General features: G+C 33.3%; 1 long non-coding RNA gene across 1 annotated transcript; it reads right to left on the bottom strand.

Moving 5' to 3' along the window:
- Positions 1-2,484: 2,484 nt before the first annotated feature.
- LOC127552041 (uncharacterized) lies at positions 2,485-17,446 on the bottom strand. The gene is made up of 2 exons (XR_007951232.1): positions 17,118-17,446; positions 2,485-4,754 (listed from the first exon to the last, which is right to left on the bottom strand). It is a non-coding gene; the product is annotated as an uncharacterized LOC127552041 (long non-coding RNA).
- Between the last annotated feature and the right edge of the window lie 279 nt (positions 17,447-17,725).

Here is a 17,725-nt window from a genome sequence, read left to right as displayed (position 1 = left end):
CCACTAAATTTTCTTTACATGTTAACAACTCCTGCTCAATCCATTCCTAACTATTTCTATAGCATTTCTTTGTCATAGGAATACAAAAACCTGCAGTGAAGAACTTGATCCCCTCTGAATATAAGGTAAACCAGCTCACAAGCCTTTCAGTAAGGGATTTGTAAGAAGGATCAGGAAATTGCTTAAGGAGCATCTGAGAAGAAAGGCTTTTTGCAGTTGGCAGGGTTTTAGTTAGGACTTGAAGGAAACAGAGAAGCCAGGACCTGGACATAAGCAGAAAACAATCTAGACACAGGGAAATGGGCAGTGAAAATATATAGTTCGGAAAGGAAGTGTCTTGGAAGAGAAGTAGAAAGAACAGTGTCTCTTGATCATAGAGTGTATGAAGGAAGAGAGGAGAAAGGAGCAAGTAGACAGCAAAAGTGGGAAAGGGTCAAGTTATGAATGGCTTTGAATGCCAACCAGAAGATTTTATATTTAATCCGGAAAGTGATAGAGAGCCAATGAACTTACTGAATGGGAGATCAACATGGTAAGACCAGGGCTTGACAAAGATGACTTTGGTAGTCAAGTGAAGGATAGACTAAAATGGGGTGTACTCATGACTTGAATGGTCCGGTTATGGTAATAGTGCTGATATAAGGGGTTTGCAGGATAATAGCCATTGCTGAAAGAGAAAAGGGAGGATATTTTTGAGCATTGTTAAGAAGACAGGAAAGAATATTCCTTATTTTAGGGATGAGATAGTTGATTCAGATTAACATGATTGAATGAAGTCACTCATTACTTGACTTTCAGATGTCTTGTAAAAGAATCAAGACCCAGACACTCTTAGTTAAAAATAAAAAACCAAGCTGATTAAATCAGAAAGAGTGAACTCAGCAGGATCAACTATTTGGCAAACTGATGTTAAAACCTCCATGAAGGGAGGGAAGTAAGTTGTTAGGGAAGCTTCATTCACAAAGAGAGTTTGTCAAATACTTTTTTTTTTTTTTAATGAAAGGTGAGACAATGGGGCGACAAGTACCAGGAAGTAATACAGTCCTTTCTCTCAAGTACCTTATATTGTAATAAGGAAGAGGGCATATATGAAAGAGTGGGAGTCAGTGTGGAGGAAAGGAGATGGAGAAAGGCAGTTTTGGGAGAAGGGCATTTGAACAGCAGCATAGTTTGAAAATGGCCAGGAACTCCAGTGATGGTCCTTAACCAGGGTAGATAAAATAAAAACTCATCATTCAGTGCTCAATCAGAGGAACAGGGGTTCTGAGACAAGGAGGCACTATGCTGTAAACTAAAGAGATCCCTGGTATTTTTAGACTTGTTTTTGACTTGAGGCAAATGTTTAGCTTTTTTCGTTCATCTACATCACTTGATAGTAGAAATTATGTTTAGCATGATTAATATGGTAATATGTAGAAAATGATTGTACATTATAAACTATGCCAGATTGCTTGCTGTCTTGGGGAGGGTGGAGGTAAGGGAGAAAAACTTGGAACTCAAAATCTTATAAAAATGAATATTGAAAGCTATCTTTACATGTAATTGGAAAAATAAAATACTATTGAGGGGAAAAAAAGGAACTATGTTTAGGAGCACAAAATTTTTTTTTCAGGTTTGTGTCCTTTGGGTATGAAGGCTTGCATAGTGGGGAACTGGATATACAATCCTTTGATAACACTGTTCCCTTTGGACCTATTTTCTCTTTTTCTTTTCAGTTTGAGCATCTTATTGATGAAGGGTTTCCAGATGTCTTTTGGAAGAAATTTTCTTCTAACTCAAAAAAAAAAAAAACAAGATCATATTTTTGATATTTATTTGTTCAATTTTTCTACTTTTCAATATTTAAAAATAATTCAACTTATTTTACTTGGTGTCATCTTTGTTTCATAATATTTTTTTGAATGTTAAATTTTGATTTGTTACTTCATCTTAAAATGATCCTTTTTTTCTGTTTTAAGCAGGTTATTTTAATCATATATTGCCATTTAGTCTCTTTTCCCCAAATTCTCATCCCTGTCATTGATGACAAACTCTACTGCACCATGCTTGTTTGAATAAACTTTACTGTTTTGGCAGACTGGTAGTCGAGGAAATAATTTATGGTGTAGCGAATTAAATTCTGGATTTGTAGTCAGATCTGAGTTGGATTCTCATATTCTCCTAAAGGATCATAAATAAATTATTTAACCACTCTAGGATTTTATTTCTTTAAAAGGGTCAGATTAGATGTTCCAAAACATCTTTTCAACCTTAAATGTAGCCACCTAGCCAAATCCTGCAATTGATGAGCTTTCCAGATAAACCCAGTTCAAGTTAATATTGAAAATAATCTTATTTTCTCTAATTCTGTTTCTTAAATGAAATGGATAATTACTCATGAAAAACAATTTATTCTTTCTTTTCTAATGGATTTTACCACAAGTTTGAAAAGCAATCAGGACAAAATAAATCCAGTAGCAGTGAGCAATATAGCACACAACAACAGAAATCAGAAAATATTTATTACTAACATTCTGCACCAGACTGGTAGGGATTTTTGAGGATATATTTCTCAACATAGTTGTCACTCATTCTAAGATATAGATTCTATAAAGCTGAAATATGTCAGCACACTTTCCCTAAATTAAATGAAGACAGTACAATTTTAACCCAAACAACTGCCTTGATTATAAAGTCGATAGAATAGTAAAAACACATTTTTTTTTTCCAGGACACATAACCCATATCTATATATCATGCAACAGGCATACTGCCATAAAATTCAATTCACTATTTAGAGAAAATGTTTACTTTTTGCTTTCGAACACTATGAATTTAAAAATAATATTATTTGAAATGGTCTTATATTGACTTTCACTTCTTTTCCTTTCCCTTGCAGTCTTTGAATTTGTTGACAGTCCCACCTATCTCTGTGATTTCAGGCAAATCACTTCAACCTGTTTGCCTCAGTTTTTTATCTATAAAAATGAGCTGGAGAAGAAAATGGCATCCTTCTCCAGTATCTTTGCCATGAAAACTCCAAATATGATCAAAAGAGTCAGAAACAATTGAAACAACTATATAACTAGCCATCTTTATTTGGATAACCCATAGCAATTTCACATTCTTTAGGTCATATGTCTTCTGAAACGCATTGCTTTTAAAAACTTCCACATTTCTGCTTATGTATCCTTGTAGTCAACTAAATTCTCAGTTTTGGGGAAATCTTTGACTCATTTTTTTCCTTCAATCTCTCCATTCAATCTTTTTTATTGTTGTTCTGTCATTTCAGTTATGTATAGCTTTTCATTACCCTACTTGGAGCTTTCTTGTCAAAGACACTGGAGTTGTTTGCTGTTTTCTTATATAATCTCTTGTTAAGTCTTATTAATGACAATATTTCTCATATCTATCCACTCCTTTCTATTCATATAGACTATTTGAGTTTAAAGACTTTTGAGTATTAGCTTCCTAATTCATCTCCCTGTCTCTAGTCTTCCAACTTTCTAAATTCATTGTCTAAACATTATATTTTCACCAAACATTCACATATCTGACATTTTCCTTAAACATATATTTGATTCTATCATACTTCCCTTTCCCATCTTAAAAATCTTTAATTTCTTTTCATTAAGTCTTTGATAAAATACAAAACCATTAACCTGACATTTAAAATTCTGTTCAATCAAGCTCCCATCTTTTCAGTTTTCTTCTTCAGTTTTATATCACCACCACCACCACCACCATCATCATCATCATCATCATCATCATCATCATCTCCTCCTCCTTCTTTTTTCCTCCATCTCTCCCTTTTCTCCCCTCTCCTTCACTTCCTCCTTCTCCTTTCTCTTTTTCTGTTATTGTAGAGCTAAACAATCCATTTCATTCCATCAGTTGCCTATGATCTAACTTTTTTCTTCCTTTTAGTTAAAAAAATACACTTTGAATTTAGTTACAACAAATTAGGCATATATCTGGATGAAGGCTGTTGATCCAGAAATGCTCTCATCTAGAGGTAATTTTAGATAGTTTAATACATTCTGCCCTAAGAAAACTCTTATTATGTATATGAAAACTTATCATTATCCTCATTTTATAAAGACTAAGAGAAATGAAATAACTTGACTGAAATCACCCAACTTTTTTTTGTTCAATTATATAAAATATTACCATATTATACAAGAAGACTTGAAGGTAAGAAAAAAAAGTGAAAAATATCATTCTTCAGTCTGTATTCAATTAATATAAGTTTTTTTCTTTTGAGATAGATAATATGCTTCATCATTTAGTCCCTTGGGATTGTCTTGGATCATTGATTGAACTTAAGGGTGTGTGTCTGTGTATTCATGTCACAAAGAATCAATAAAAGATCCATTTCTTTGCTCAGTCCTTTAGGATTCACGCATTATCTTCCTTCATATTCACTGATACTTAACCAAAGCCACTGAGAAGCAGTTTGATGTGGTAGAAAGAATACTGATGTTGGAGTCAAAAGAAACCTGGGTTTTGAAACTTGCCTCTTATATTGGATCACTTTGGATAAGTCACTTAATTCCTTTCAACCTCAAGTTTCCTCTTCAGGAAAACATGGATAGATCATCTAATTAGCATAATACATAGAGTACTGGGCCTGCATGAAGAAGACTCATTTCCCTGAGTTTAAATCTTCATTTAACAATATTGGTGTTTCTGTGTCCAATGTTCTTCTGGTTCTGTTCACACAATTCTTAAGTGTCAGCATTTCTAATATGCAGGTTCTGAATGTTTTAAAACACCTGTGAAAAAAAAATTGGAGTGAAATCACTTGAGACAACAACATATTTTCCTCCAGACTTTCAGTGAATTCCATATATTCCATTCTGGGATTATGGTCTCATGATAGGCTTAAAAAGACTTTGAGGAAATCAGTATGATTCAAATATAGGAGAGTAAATAATTTTGGAAAGAGAGATTTAGGTCAGGTTGTGAAGGTCCTTGAAAGTCAAGCTAAGGATTTTGAATTTTTATTCCATAGGGAATGTGACCATTGGACTTTTTATTAGAGGAATGGCAGAATAAATATCATGCTTTAGAAATATTAATCTGACCATAAGATTTAGGACAATATAAGCTGGTTAGAAAGCTTTTTTTCAATTTTCACTTTTTTCCCCTGTCTCTTAGTTTCTTTGCAGTTACTATGCTCAGAAACAAAAAAGTCCTGAGCAGACATTGCATGCCAGGTTATATGTTTGTTCATCAGAGTAAATATTTCCCATCTTATTCTCTGAAACAATTTCTTATCCTTTTTCTCATCTCAGAGTTTTGTGTTGAAGTTTGTCAAATTGACCAAGTTCAAGAGTCACTTACCAAGTTTCATCATACTCCAAAATAAGCTAGTTATGTCCTTGAATATGCTTACACTTAGAATTAAGTTATACAGATGGAAAGCCAAAATAGTTGTTTCCATAGTCCCATTTCTGGAAATGCTGGCAAGGCAGCCATCAATCCTAATCTAGAAAGAATGACTTCATATCAAGACAGATGGGAAAGCTCTTTTATTTTGAGCTGTGCTGTACTCCATCCTTGGCTTGGGGCTAGCTTTATTCACACCTTTTAAAAAATTGTACAGTTATCCATATCCAATTTGAATCTCTCTAGTAAGCATCCTTACTTGAACTTTCTGCTTATTGCCAAATGCTCAGAATATCAAATTAAGTTTAAGAATGGAGAATTTTATGAAGGAAATGTGGTTATAAGATAATGAAGAAACTGGAAATCTAACAATAGAACTTCATCATCATAGTAATCAACAACACAATGTTTTGAATTATTAAAGGGCTGTTTATATATTTTTGGTTTATATTCAAATCCAAGTTGATTTTTTTCAGGCTATAATAACATTTTTTATAACAGCAATAACATTTCAGGCAATAATAATTTTTTTTAGGCTTTAATAGCAACCGCATTCCTAAAACATGAATTTTTTTTTTTTGTTTGTATTTTTAATTTGTCCTTAGTAGAGAATTGATAAGTGGATTCTATAAATGAGAGTACAGTTCAGCTGCGGTTGTGCTTCACTTAAAGAGAGGATAAAGGCTTAGCTTTACAAGGTCACATAATGACTATAATGATGGGCATGAGGGTGGTTTGATGCATTGTGAAGTGAAATATTCTTCCATTTATTCCATTCAGCAGAGTTTGTGCTAAATTACACATCTGGTTCACAGCATTTTTAGTGCTTATCGTTTATTAATGCCTTTAACACTTCAGGATTGTCAACTGTGCTTTAGAAAAAGAGGGAAAACTGTATTTTGGGTTTCCAGTATAATGCTTTTGTTCTGATAGTAAGTTTGCTAAAATAATTGGAATATACACAATCTAATCATTTCTGTGTATTATCTAATACATTATTGGATGATGTTTGGGAGCAAAGTGAAAAGACCTGTTTCAATAAAATTTTTCTCACTGATTTTGTTGATATATCACTTTTAGCAATTCAGTAATTATTAATTACAGAGTATTGTGAGAGGTGTTTTGGGTAATAACAAATTTAATAGGACTTCCCCATATCAAGGAATGTCTATGAAGCATTCCATTCAATAAGACCAATAGAAATTATTTGTTTATTGCTAATATGAATCAATCTTATGCTTTTGGATACCAGATAATTAATACAAAGTCCAGATGTTTGAGGTTGAAATTACATTTCATGATTTACCACTAATCTCATACATTGAATCATATGCCAAAACTTGTTGAGAACTTTTAATGTGTTACAAGTTTTTCTAAGATGCCAGATGTATTTTTTTGGGGGAGGAGACAAGAAGGAGGAGGTGGCAGTACTCACCAGTCTAGGCTCTGGAAGTTAGGATCAGATAATAGCAGTAAAAAGTGAATTAAGAGTGAAGTAATAAATAATTTATTTTAATTAGGTTGGAATAGATAACAAGACAAAAAATATCTACAATGTCTTGATTTAAGAGGTTCATAAGCTAAATATTATTTAGTTTAACATTGTGTGAAACAATGAAAAGAAAGATGGCTATTAAATATAGATAATTATATAAAATCATATTCTTATTGGAGAAAAAAGTAGATTATTAGTTATAAGAATTTGATAAGGGAACTATCATCTGAGTAAAGTTAATATCACTAAATCAAAGAAATCTGCCCATTGGGTCAGACTGGGAGGACAACTTTTCCTGTACTCTGGAATCCTCCACATCAATGTCTTTTTATATACTTAAGATGCAAAAAGGAAACACTGAGAAACACTAACTAATAGGTGTTACTGTAGTTCACTGGGGTCATTTACAAGATGGAGTCAGTATGTCTTAAAGCAGACTGGTTCCAAGGAAGGAAGGATCTGAGTTACACAAACATTTTAGAAAAGTTCATGGTGTGATAACGGAGGTGGGGTTGATAAGTGAAATTAAGATGAGGGCAATGAGGAAGTTTATTTACAGCTGTCAAGATAACTCAGTCTTTGAGAGTCATCTGGGGAGTGTAATTTTGTCCACTCTCCTACAATTCATGGATAAGTCTAAAAAGTCAATTTGGTAATACTGTTTATGCATCTTAATGTGGTGGTTTTATGTTTGTCACAAGAATACTATACTTTGCTCTATGTTTTTCCTGTTAGATGCTAAGAATCTGTTCTAGGTGAAATATATATAATGAATATATAAAATATATTCATTATCCTTAAGAAAATACAGACCCAAACAGTCTACTAAAGTTACATTTCATAAACTGAATAGTATCTGCTATGGGAAGCAGGAATTTGGCAGTCTACTAGTACCTGGAAGAGAGCATGTGCTGCTCCTATATTGTTGTAAAGCAAGTGGATTATTTTCTTAGCATGAAATCTAAAGCAAAAGCTGATGTGGCAAGCGTTGCATGAAAAGAGGCAAAGAACAACACAATCCATACTGTAAACCTGAAAACACAGATTTTTTTTTAAAAGAAAAAATGTGAATATTAATTCTGTTTATTATTTTCATTCTCTCTTTAAAAAAGAGTAGGGAAGGGGGTATATTTGCAGAGAGCACATAATCAGGGAACATGCATGATTATTCAACACATAGAAAGCACATATGATATGATGGTCAATTCTGATGGACGTGGCTTTCTTCAACAATGAGATGATTCAGACCAGTTCCAATGACCTTGTGATGAAGAGAGCCATCTACACCCAGAGAGAGAACTGTGGGGACTGAGGGTGGATCACAGCATAGCATTTTCACTCCTTCTGTTGTTGTTTGCTTGCATTTTATTTTTTCCTCATTTTTCCCTTTTTGATTTGATTTTTCTTGTGCAGCATTATAATTTTATAAGTATGTATGTGTATATTGGATTTAACATATATGTTTACCATGTTTAACATATATTGAATTACTTGTCATCTAGGGGAGAGGATTGGGGGAAGGGGGAAAATTGGAACACAAGGGTTAATGTTGAAAAATTATCCATGCATATGTTTTGGAAATAAAAAGGTTTAATAAAAATTTAAATAATAATAATAAAGATGACAAAAAAGAAAACATATAGGACCAGAGAGAAGAGAGAGTCTACTTAGAGAGGAGAGGCATTGGTATTAAGGAAACACACATGAAGAATTACATACATCCCGAAGCTATATGTGAGAGTATATGTGTGAAGGTTACACATCCTAGGGCAATTCAAACTTCTGATCCTGCAGAGCCTCTGAAATCCTTAAATGAGTTTCTTTAACATCTTTTTTGCTTCTTCCACACACCTGTAGCTCTTCTAAGATACTCAGCATTGTTAGAAGGGAGCCTAGAATTTTCTTAATTATATAATTAGTGTAAGGTCTGCAAAAGATATGCTAACAATTCACTAGTTACCATAAATCATAGGGGAAAATTGACCTTGTAACCAAAAGAACTGGGTTCTGTTTTAGTATGGTTTCTAGTATCAATTATTTTTGTGTCCTTTGGGAAATGATTTAATATATCTGAGTTTCAAAGCCTTCTTGTATTAAGTGGCTTTAAAATGATTTATACTATTTGCCTCAGAGAATTATTGTGAAGTTTAAATGAGATATTCATGTATAACATTTAATAACATTAAAATGTTGAATAAATATGAGCTATTATTATTATAGGACTTTGTAGCTGGTGGACATTTCATAAATGTATATTTAATTAATTTATCATAGTGATGAAAAAATATTTTCTTTTCTTTTTTTCTTTTTCTTTTTTTTTTTTAATAACTTTTTATTGATAGAACCCATGCCAGGGTAATTTTTTACAGCATTATTCCTTGCACTCACTTCTGTTCCAATTTTTCTCCTCCCTCCCTCCACCCCCTCCCCCAGATGACAAGCAGTCCTTTACATGTTGAATAGGTTACAGTATATCCTAGATACAATATATGTGTGCAGAACTGAACAGTTTTCATGTTGCACAGGGAGAATTGGATTCAGAAGGTATAAATAACCCTGGAAGAAAAACAAAAATGCAAGCAGTTTATATTCATTTCCCAGTGTTCTTTCTTTGGGTGTAGCTGCTTCTGTCTATCCTCGATCAATTGAAAGTGAATTAGCTCTCTTTATCAAAGAGATCCACTTCCATCAGAATACATCCTCAAACAGCATCATTGTTGAGGTATATAATGATCTCCTGGTTCTGTTCATTTCACTTAGCATCAGTTCATGGAAGTCTCGCCAGTCCTCTCTGTATTCATCCTGCTGGTCATTCCTTACAGAATAATAATATTCCATAATGTTCACATACCACAATTTACTCAACCATTCTCCAATTGATGGGCATCCATTCAGTTTCCAGTTTCTAGCCACTACAAACAGGGTTGCCACAAACATTTTGGCACATACAGGTCCCTTTCCTTTTTTTAGTATCTCTTTGGGATATAAGCCCAGTAGAAACACTGCTGGATCAAAGGGTATGCATAGTTTGATAACTGAAAAAATATTTTCTTAATTTAAGCAGTAAACTTTTATTCTCCCTTCTCCTTTTTCTCCCTCCTCCCCCCCATCTTCTGCTGATTTAGAACTAATTTTTGGACTCTAAATGGAATACACATCAGTACCCTAAGTCACACAACTAGTATGGATTTCAATGCAGGTCTTTTGACTTAAAATCTAGAGAGTTCTTGATTAATAGAACAAGAAGGGAAAATTCATTAAAAGAAAACCCAGCTGTCCTTAATAGAATAAACTAGTCTCCAACTCCTGTTTATTCGAGGGAGCATTTGCAAGTATCTACTGTGAATTTAAAAGGCCCTCTTTAATGGAACAGCTCTGTATATAAAGAGAAAGGTTTCTAGGACCTTTAGTTGAACTTATTATAAAGATTTATGAGATGGCATGTTAATGGGATGTGGCAGGTAAGAATGGGTGGGTTTCACATTGAAGGTGCTACCCAAATCAGTGAGACCAATTAGATCACTCCTATTTACTCAGTATATTAGTTCACATAGCATTGTAAAATTCACTGATTATATTACTATTTGTCTATTAAATGTGAAATTCTACATATTTTTGAGCTGAAATTTTAGTTGAATGATTTAAATAGGTTTATTATAACTTTGCAGTATATTCTACAAAATAATTCACTTTATTAGTTGAAAATATTTTTAATAAAATTATATTGGTGGTTAATGTTATCAAAATGACATAAGATTCTGTCATTGATTACATTGCTCTTTATTAATCTTAATCCATATGAAAGCATTTTAAATATAGGTTTTCTATTTCAAAAATGATAATGCCTTCTTCACAAATGTGTTCTGAGTAAATTTTAATTGTTATAGAAAGACTCTTAGAAAACATTACTTTGATATTGTCATACTTTTTTTCTTCCTCCCTCTCTCTAGTTTATAATTGGAGTGTAGCTATTTAGGAATTAAATCACTGGATTCTTTAAAGAGCAAGTGAGAAATTGCAATTCATAAATTAGGAAACTAATTCACTTTTGTATTTACTCCATGTTTCAAAAATCTTTTATTTCATTGGTTGTGAGTACTTCCTCCAACATAGCTTAAAAATATTTTGTTTGAGATCTGTCTAAAAAATATTCCTCATCCAGGGGTTATCATTATGATAATGATCTTCCTGAATTTAACCAGACTATTCCTGAGAAGATAAATATAGTTTATTTCTGAATCATATTAAAAGTCTTTGTATTGTGGCAAGATCTACTTATATTTCTCTTCTATATCATTCAAGAACACAGGAACTCCACTCTACAATAAGATATTGCACTAGGACTTTGGGAGAGTCTTTTATATATTGATTTAAAATCTATTTTTTTCTATTCTATTTCCCTTCGCTTAAATTTAGTTCACTCATACAAATACAATACTACAGAATCCAACAGTTGAAAAGGATCTCAATGGATATCTCATTCAACCTATAAGTAAAAAGAATCCCAACTACAATTTATCTAACAAGTAATAGTTCAGCCTTTGTGAAGAATTACAGTATTTGTAGAGGGTAGGGTTGGAGAGAAGGAATCCACCTCACTTTTGAATATCTTTAATTATCAGGATATCAGCCTCTTTGCCTCTTCTACCCAATGATATTGGTTCTGCCCCAAGGGCCCAAATAGAACAAGTTTAATTCTTTCTCCATGTGACAGGCCCCCAGATACTTGAAGGGAGCTATCATGAAAACCTTTCACCTCCACATTCTTTTACTGAGTTTTGTCTTCTCTAGCTAACATACCCAGCTATTTTAAATAATCCTGAACCATTGTTCCAGAATACCAAAGTCCTTAATCTGTTGTGCAAGGGTTCAACACAAAGCATTAGATGAGATCTGATGAGAGTAGAGTATACTGGAACTGTTTACTTCCTTATTCCTGGAAGATATCTTTAAAAATAGCCAAAGTTTCTATAAGCTCTTTTTTTTTAAAAAATATATTTCCATGTCATCCTGACTACTCATACTGAGCTTGTCAACCACTAAAAAAATCCCAGATCTTTTTCAGACAAACCGCAAACTTTTTTTCCCACATGAACTTGTGAGGCTGATTTTGCGTGTGTGTGTGTGTGTGTGTGTGTGTGTGTGTGTGTGTGTGTGTGTGTGTTTGTGTGTGTGTGTGTGTGTGTGTAAGAATTCACATTAGTCCTAATTAAGTCTGTCTTATTAAATTTGGCTCAGTGTTCTATCATGTCAAGAGCTTTTTGGTTCCTGATTCAATTTTCCAGTTGATTAACTATTCAAGCTTTATATAACATTCAAATTTGAAGAGTGTGCTATTTATGCATTTAGCCAAGTCACTGACCAAAACCACCTCCTCTCTCCAATCTAATCCCCTGTCAAAAACCCTAACAATGAAAACTCCATTAAATAGCTAAGGATCACAAACATTTTAGGGGCACCTCGCTGGACAACTCCTGACACAATGACATAGATTGATTAATGGTTATATTGATAACCATTATGGTTATTCTGGGTCTGTCCATCCATTCAATTGTGAATCCATTTAGTTATGCAATCAAGGCAGCTAGAAGTTGGGAGATAAAACACTGGACCTGGAGTCAGGAAGACCTATATTCAAATCTGATCTCAGATATTCACTAGCTGTGTGATCTGGACAACTCATTCAATTTTTGTTTGCCTCAATCCACTGGAGAAGGTAATGGCAAACCACTCTAGAATCTTTACTGATAAAATTTCATGGACCATACTGATGATATTCTGATCTGTATTTGCCTACTGGATCCAAAAGGTTCTGAAAAAGAAAGTGAGACTGGTGACCTTACTCAGCCCAATTCACTTGCATGTCCTGGCCTCCCCTTCCTGATATCATGGCTCTCTTTGGGAATGAAGAAGAACAAGAACAGCCCCCAAATTCTAGTCTTCTTTTCATGTAATTTTACAGGGAAACTGGGAAAGCTCAAACAGCTTCCTGGATTTACTCCGCCATCTTGGTTAGACCCTTCCCACCCAGAGTTAGGGGCTCCAAAAAAAAAAAAAAAAAAAAAAAAAGAAGAGGAACACGAGCATTTTAGCTTTGGATAAAGATGGGAAATGACAAGTCATGTACAAGGAAAAGCAAATAGGTCAATCTGACAGAGTACATGAATGGGAATAAATAGATAATTAGCCTGGAAAGATGGGATGAAACCAAATGATGAATGGACTTCAAATTCCAAACAAGGACATTTTACTTTATCTTAAAATTAACAACCACTTAACTTTTTTAAGCAGAGGAGCAGCATGATCAGTCATGTGCTTTAGGTGTATATATGAATGAAGAGAAGAAAAACTTGATAATGGGAGATCAACAAGTCTATTGCAATAATCCAGATGAGACGTGATGAGAGTCTGGATTATTGTGGTTCTGGTTTGAATATTGAGTAGATGAACGTAAGAGATGTTCAAGTGGTATAATCTTTAAGACCTGAAAAATCATTAGGAGTAAAGTGACAAATCCTAGGTTACAAATGATAATTCCTTTCACAAAAACATGTTAAGAGGAGAGTTTAGGAGAGATTATGAGTGTTTTATTGATGATTAATTTGAAATAGATATGGGACATCAGATATTCTTATGAAAGACTACCCAAAAATCTGAATCCTTGTCTTATTTTTACAACTCAGATGATGAGTGGTTGGTGATAATGATGAGAGCATGGTGGTTGTTAGCCGTATGAATTTGTAGGGCTAGGAAATTGAATGTTAAATTAAAGGAACAGCTAGTTGGCCAATTTGGCTTGTCAAATTGTCAAGACAATGTCAAGAAGAATAGTGTAAAAATTGGCTGGAGAGGCATTTGAGCAAAGGCATGGGATGTAAAAGGAGTAGGAAGTCAGGGCTGAGCCTGCATATGTGTGTGTGTGTGTGTGTGTGTGTGTGTGTGTGTGTGTGTGTGTGTGTGTGTAGAACTGAAAGGAAGGGGCATTCAAGAAAGCTAAGAAAGCACATTGAGAATAGGAGACAGTGGGAGTAGAAAAGTGGTAATAGTTTGATTACACTAAAAGATGCTAACATTGGTAAGAAAGTTAAAAAGGAAGATTTAACATCTTGAGATAATATTGGTCAGTACCTAATAGAATATAATTTAAACTAATTTTGCAAACTAGTAAACTGGGATTAAAATAATTGCCCAAATCAGCAACAAAAAGACTTAGTGAGTTTTCTTGTAAGCTTCAAATGAAAATTTTCTAAAGTTTTTTAATTTCAGATTTGGAGGTAAATTTTATTTCTAAATTTTAGATTTTCCGTTAATATTTTACTATTATTATTATTTTCTATTGTCCTTTGATTTCTTCACATGGAGGAGCTCCCAGGAAGGAATTTTCTCAAATGATGATTGGAACTCTCTGAAATCTTGGACCCTGAAGCTCTGAGACTTTGAGATTTGCCTAGCTAGATCTAGACTCCTTCAGTAAGGAATATACTTAATTTTTTTCTAAGATGAATTAGAAAATTACAAATCTGTATTATTTAATATGAATATTAGTTCTTCTGGACTTGGAGGAGACAGATTTGAATCTTAGTTTTTGTTCAGACTTAGAAATTGCAATACCCTAGTCAAATCACCTTAATAGCCAAATCCTCAATTTTTATTAATAAAATTGGATAATAAATGCTGCTCTCCCACCCATAGAGGTTGTAGTGGGGACTAGATAAGAATTGCAAATGAACCTTGGAACATATAAGGAACAATACAGAGTTAAAGTCATTATCATGACAATTTTGTTGGGGAACTCAGTAAAATATGTTGAAATTACTAATTTACTCAACTTTGATGAATGAAATAATCTTAAAACTAGAAATGATTTTAGTTTGGGACCATCTAATCCAATTGTGTCATGTAAACATAAAGAAATTGAGCCTCTGAGAGACTGTATGATTTTGAAAAAGATCATACAGCTTATTAGTGACACAGTAGAAACTAAACCAGGTCTTTTTACACATGGATTATTCTTTCCATAGTATGTAGCTACTTTATCAATATCCAGTTAGTAAAACTCTGATTAAAGTTGCCAAATCCAAGATTCATTTTGGTATCACTTTTAGGAGAAAACTGATTTCCAGTCTTATTATAATATGAAGCTCATTTATAATTAAGATACATGCATAAATATGAATTGCTTTTTACTCCCTCATTGTTGTTACTCTTGACTGGGGATTTCAGAATTTGGCTGTGATGTTCTGTAGGTTTTTCTCGTAAAATCTATTTCAGGTGGTGATTGGTTGATTTTTTTTTTTTTCCTATTTCTGCTTTCCTCTTGTTTTAACAGTTTGGAACAATTTTTAAAAATTATTTCTTGTATTATTGTATCAAGATGCTTATTTTTGATGTAGTTTTAGTTAGTTCAATTATTCTTATATTTTCTCTTCTTGATCTGATTTCTAGATTTTAAAATTTTATTTATGAGATTCATACATTCTCTTCTATTTTTTCATTCTTTATATTTTGTTTTATTATTTCTTGGTCTCATAACTTTGCTGGCTTCCCCTTGCCTGATTCTAATTTTCAAGGAATTGTTTTCTTGAGATTCTGAATCTCCTTTTCCAGTTGGTGGTCTTTCTTTTTCATAATCTTATTTTACTTCAATTGTTCTTATTAAAAACAATTCTTGAATCTCTCTCATTTGATTGTTAATGTATTTTTTTTTTTTCAATTCTTCTATGGATTCTTTTTGGGCAGATAACTATTTAACTTACACTTTGGGGTAGAAGAGACTTTTTTTTTTTTTTTTTTTTTGCTTCAGTATCCTCCTTTGACGATAAATCCCCACCTTCTCTATTCCCATATTCCCACTATTCCACAACTTTCTGTGGTTGGATTTTTTTTTTTAAATAGGAGTTTGTCACCTCTAATTCTTGAGTATAGAGGGTAATGCCTTTGGCTTGAGGTTCTTCTTCATTTTTTTGATCTAATCTGAAACCAAAACCAAGAAAACCTGCCAGTGCCCACAGCAAGCTGCTTCCCTGCCCCACTGCTTCTGCACTCATCCAGCAAGTATTGTTTCCTTTTCTCCCACACCTAGGACTTGACATCCCTTATTGGCAGACTTGTTTGCCTTGAGGCACTATTTTGTCTTGTTTTGGGGGGAAATCTGGAGATCTTGGAAATTTCTGACTTACTTCACTATCTCCCTAGAATCCTCTCCTCTATAGATCTGGTATATTTGTTTTTCTGGCATTTTTTTCCAGATAGAAACAATTTTTTCTCTTGAAGCAGGTCTACATAGATTTAAACTGAATAATTTTTACCATTTACTTTCTAGTTAGCTCTTCCTAAATCTGCACTTTTTTCATCTTAAAAATGAGTTTAAGAATCATATTACTGTTTTTAAAAAACATACTATCTTTCCCCTTCTTTGTGAGAATTATTACAAAAAATTAACTTTTTGGAACACTAACTTATCTACACATAATTTACATGTAGATCATTTAACACTGTAATTCATGAGAATAATTATCATATTATTGGCAGCAAAATAGTTTAGTAGGACAAAGACTAGCTTTGATTTGGGGAGGTCTGATTTCAAATCTTTGTTTTATCATTTGAACAAAACCCCTAATCGTTTCTTTTTCATAAAATAAGGAGGTTCATATTAAATAATATCTAAGAGCTCTAACAACACCCTATTATGTGTCGAGGCTCTGGTGCATGTTTTAATCTATTTTTTAAAATTCCTTGTTTCTTTGTATCTTTTCAAACCTGGTAGTTATATGTTATAGTAGGTAGCTTTTACAGTAATAAATTATAGCTATACAAAAGGCATATTTGTTTTTTGTCTATTTACTTAAAACCTGTGCAACACAAATGGCCCCTGTTTTACCAAAACATCACAGTTTGGTGTATCTAATCTATTTTATTAATAATGTTAGTCAGTTGTTGCTGAAGAAGTGAATTTTGTTATGGGTTACAGTCTATTTTTTTGTATTCTTTGTGGGGAAAATAGAAGCAATTACTACAACAAAATGGGAGTTTTCACTGGGAATTAAATCCCACTGCAATGAGTATAAAATGTAATAATCTGTCTGTTCAGTGTAGAAGAATGACACATTCCCATTACCTATTGTATGTCTTATGCTTTTTTCTTTGTATATTATTTCTTTCAGAGACAACCAACATAATATGTGATTCAATATATTGTGAAACCCCTTTTTTTTCTGGGAAAAAAAAAAAAAACAACTGATTGATTACCTACCAAGATGCCTTTTCCTGGAGCCGTAATTGTTTTTCCTCTTCTTAGTAGCCAAAGTAGAGAAGATTCTGGGCTATTATTTCATTCCATATTTTTAGATTTGGCTGTTGTGTGCATAGAAAATGGATGATGTCCTAAAGGCATTTAGTCTATAATGATCCCAGACCACTGGGAGCAGAAAAATTGCTACTGGCTAATTGATATGTGTTGCAATCCAAGTGTGGCATTTTTAAGTCCCCTTCAGTTAAGTGCTTCATCAACTGTGCCCCTAGAAACTGTTATGTATCATAGTGTGCAGTGGAATAGGAAACTAAGGAAGAATGACCAGTGACTTTCCATCTGTTTAAAAAAAAAGTGCTGTTGAATCCCCTTGGGAAGTCTCAATCAACTTAGGAGTCTGTCTATTTTTAGGGAATCATTTGGGCACTAAACCAAAAACATCTTTTGCTTTTAGCTTTTTTGGCCTCCTCAGACTGTTATGGACAGTATCCCATGCAAGGACCATCTGGGATTTTGAATGCTGACTAAGAAAATCAGGAATATACACACTGTGCATTTAGTAAAGGGGAATCCTTTATTATTCCCCTTTACTAAATGCACAGTGTATAGAG

This window comes from Antechinus flavipes, chromosome 1 (assembly GCF_016432865.1).
Source record: "Antechinus flavipes isolate AdamAnt ecotype Samford, QLD, Australia chromosome 1, AdamAnt_v2, whole genome shotgun sequence".
NCBI lineage: Eukaryota > Metazoa > Chordata > Mammalia > Dasyuromorphia > Dasyuridae > Antechinus > Antechinus flavipes.
The sequence above is the reverse complement of the archived record's forward strand: the minus strand, read 5'-3'. Positions and strand labels throughout refer to the sequence as shown.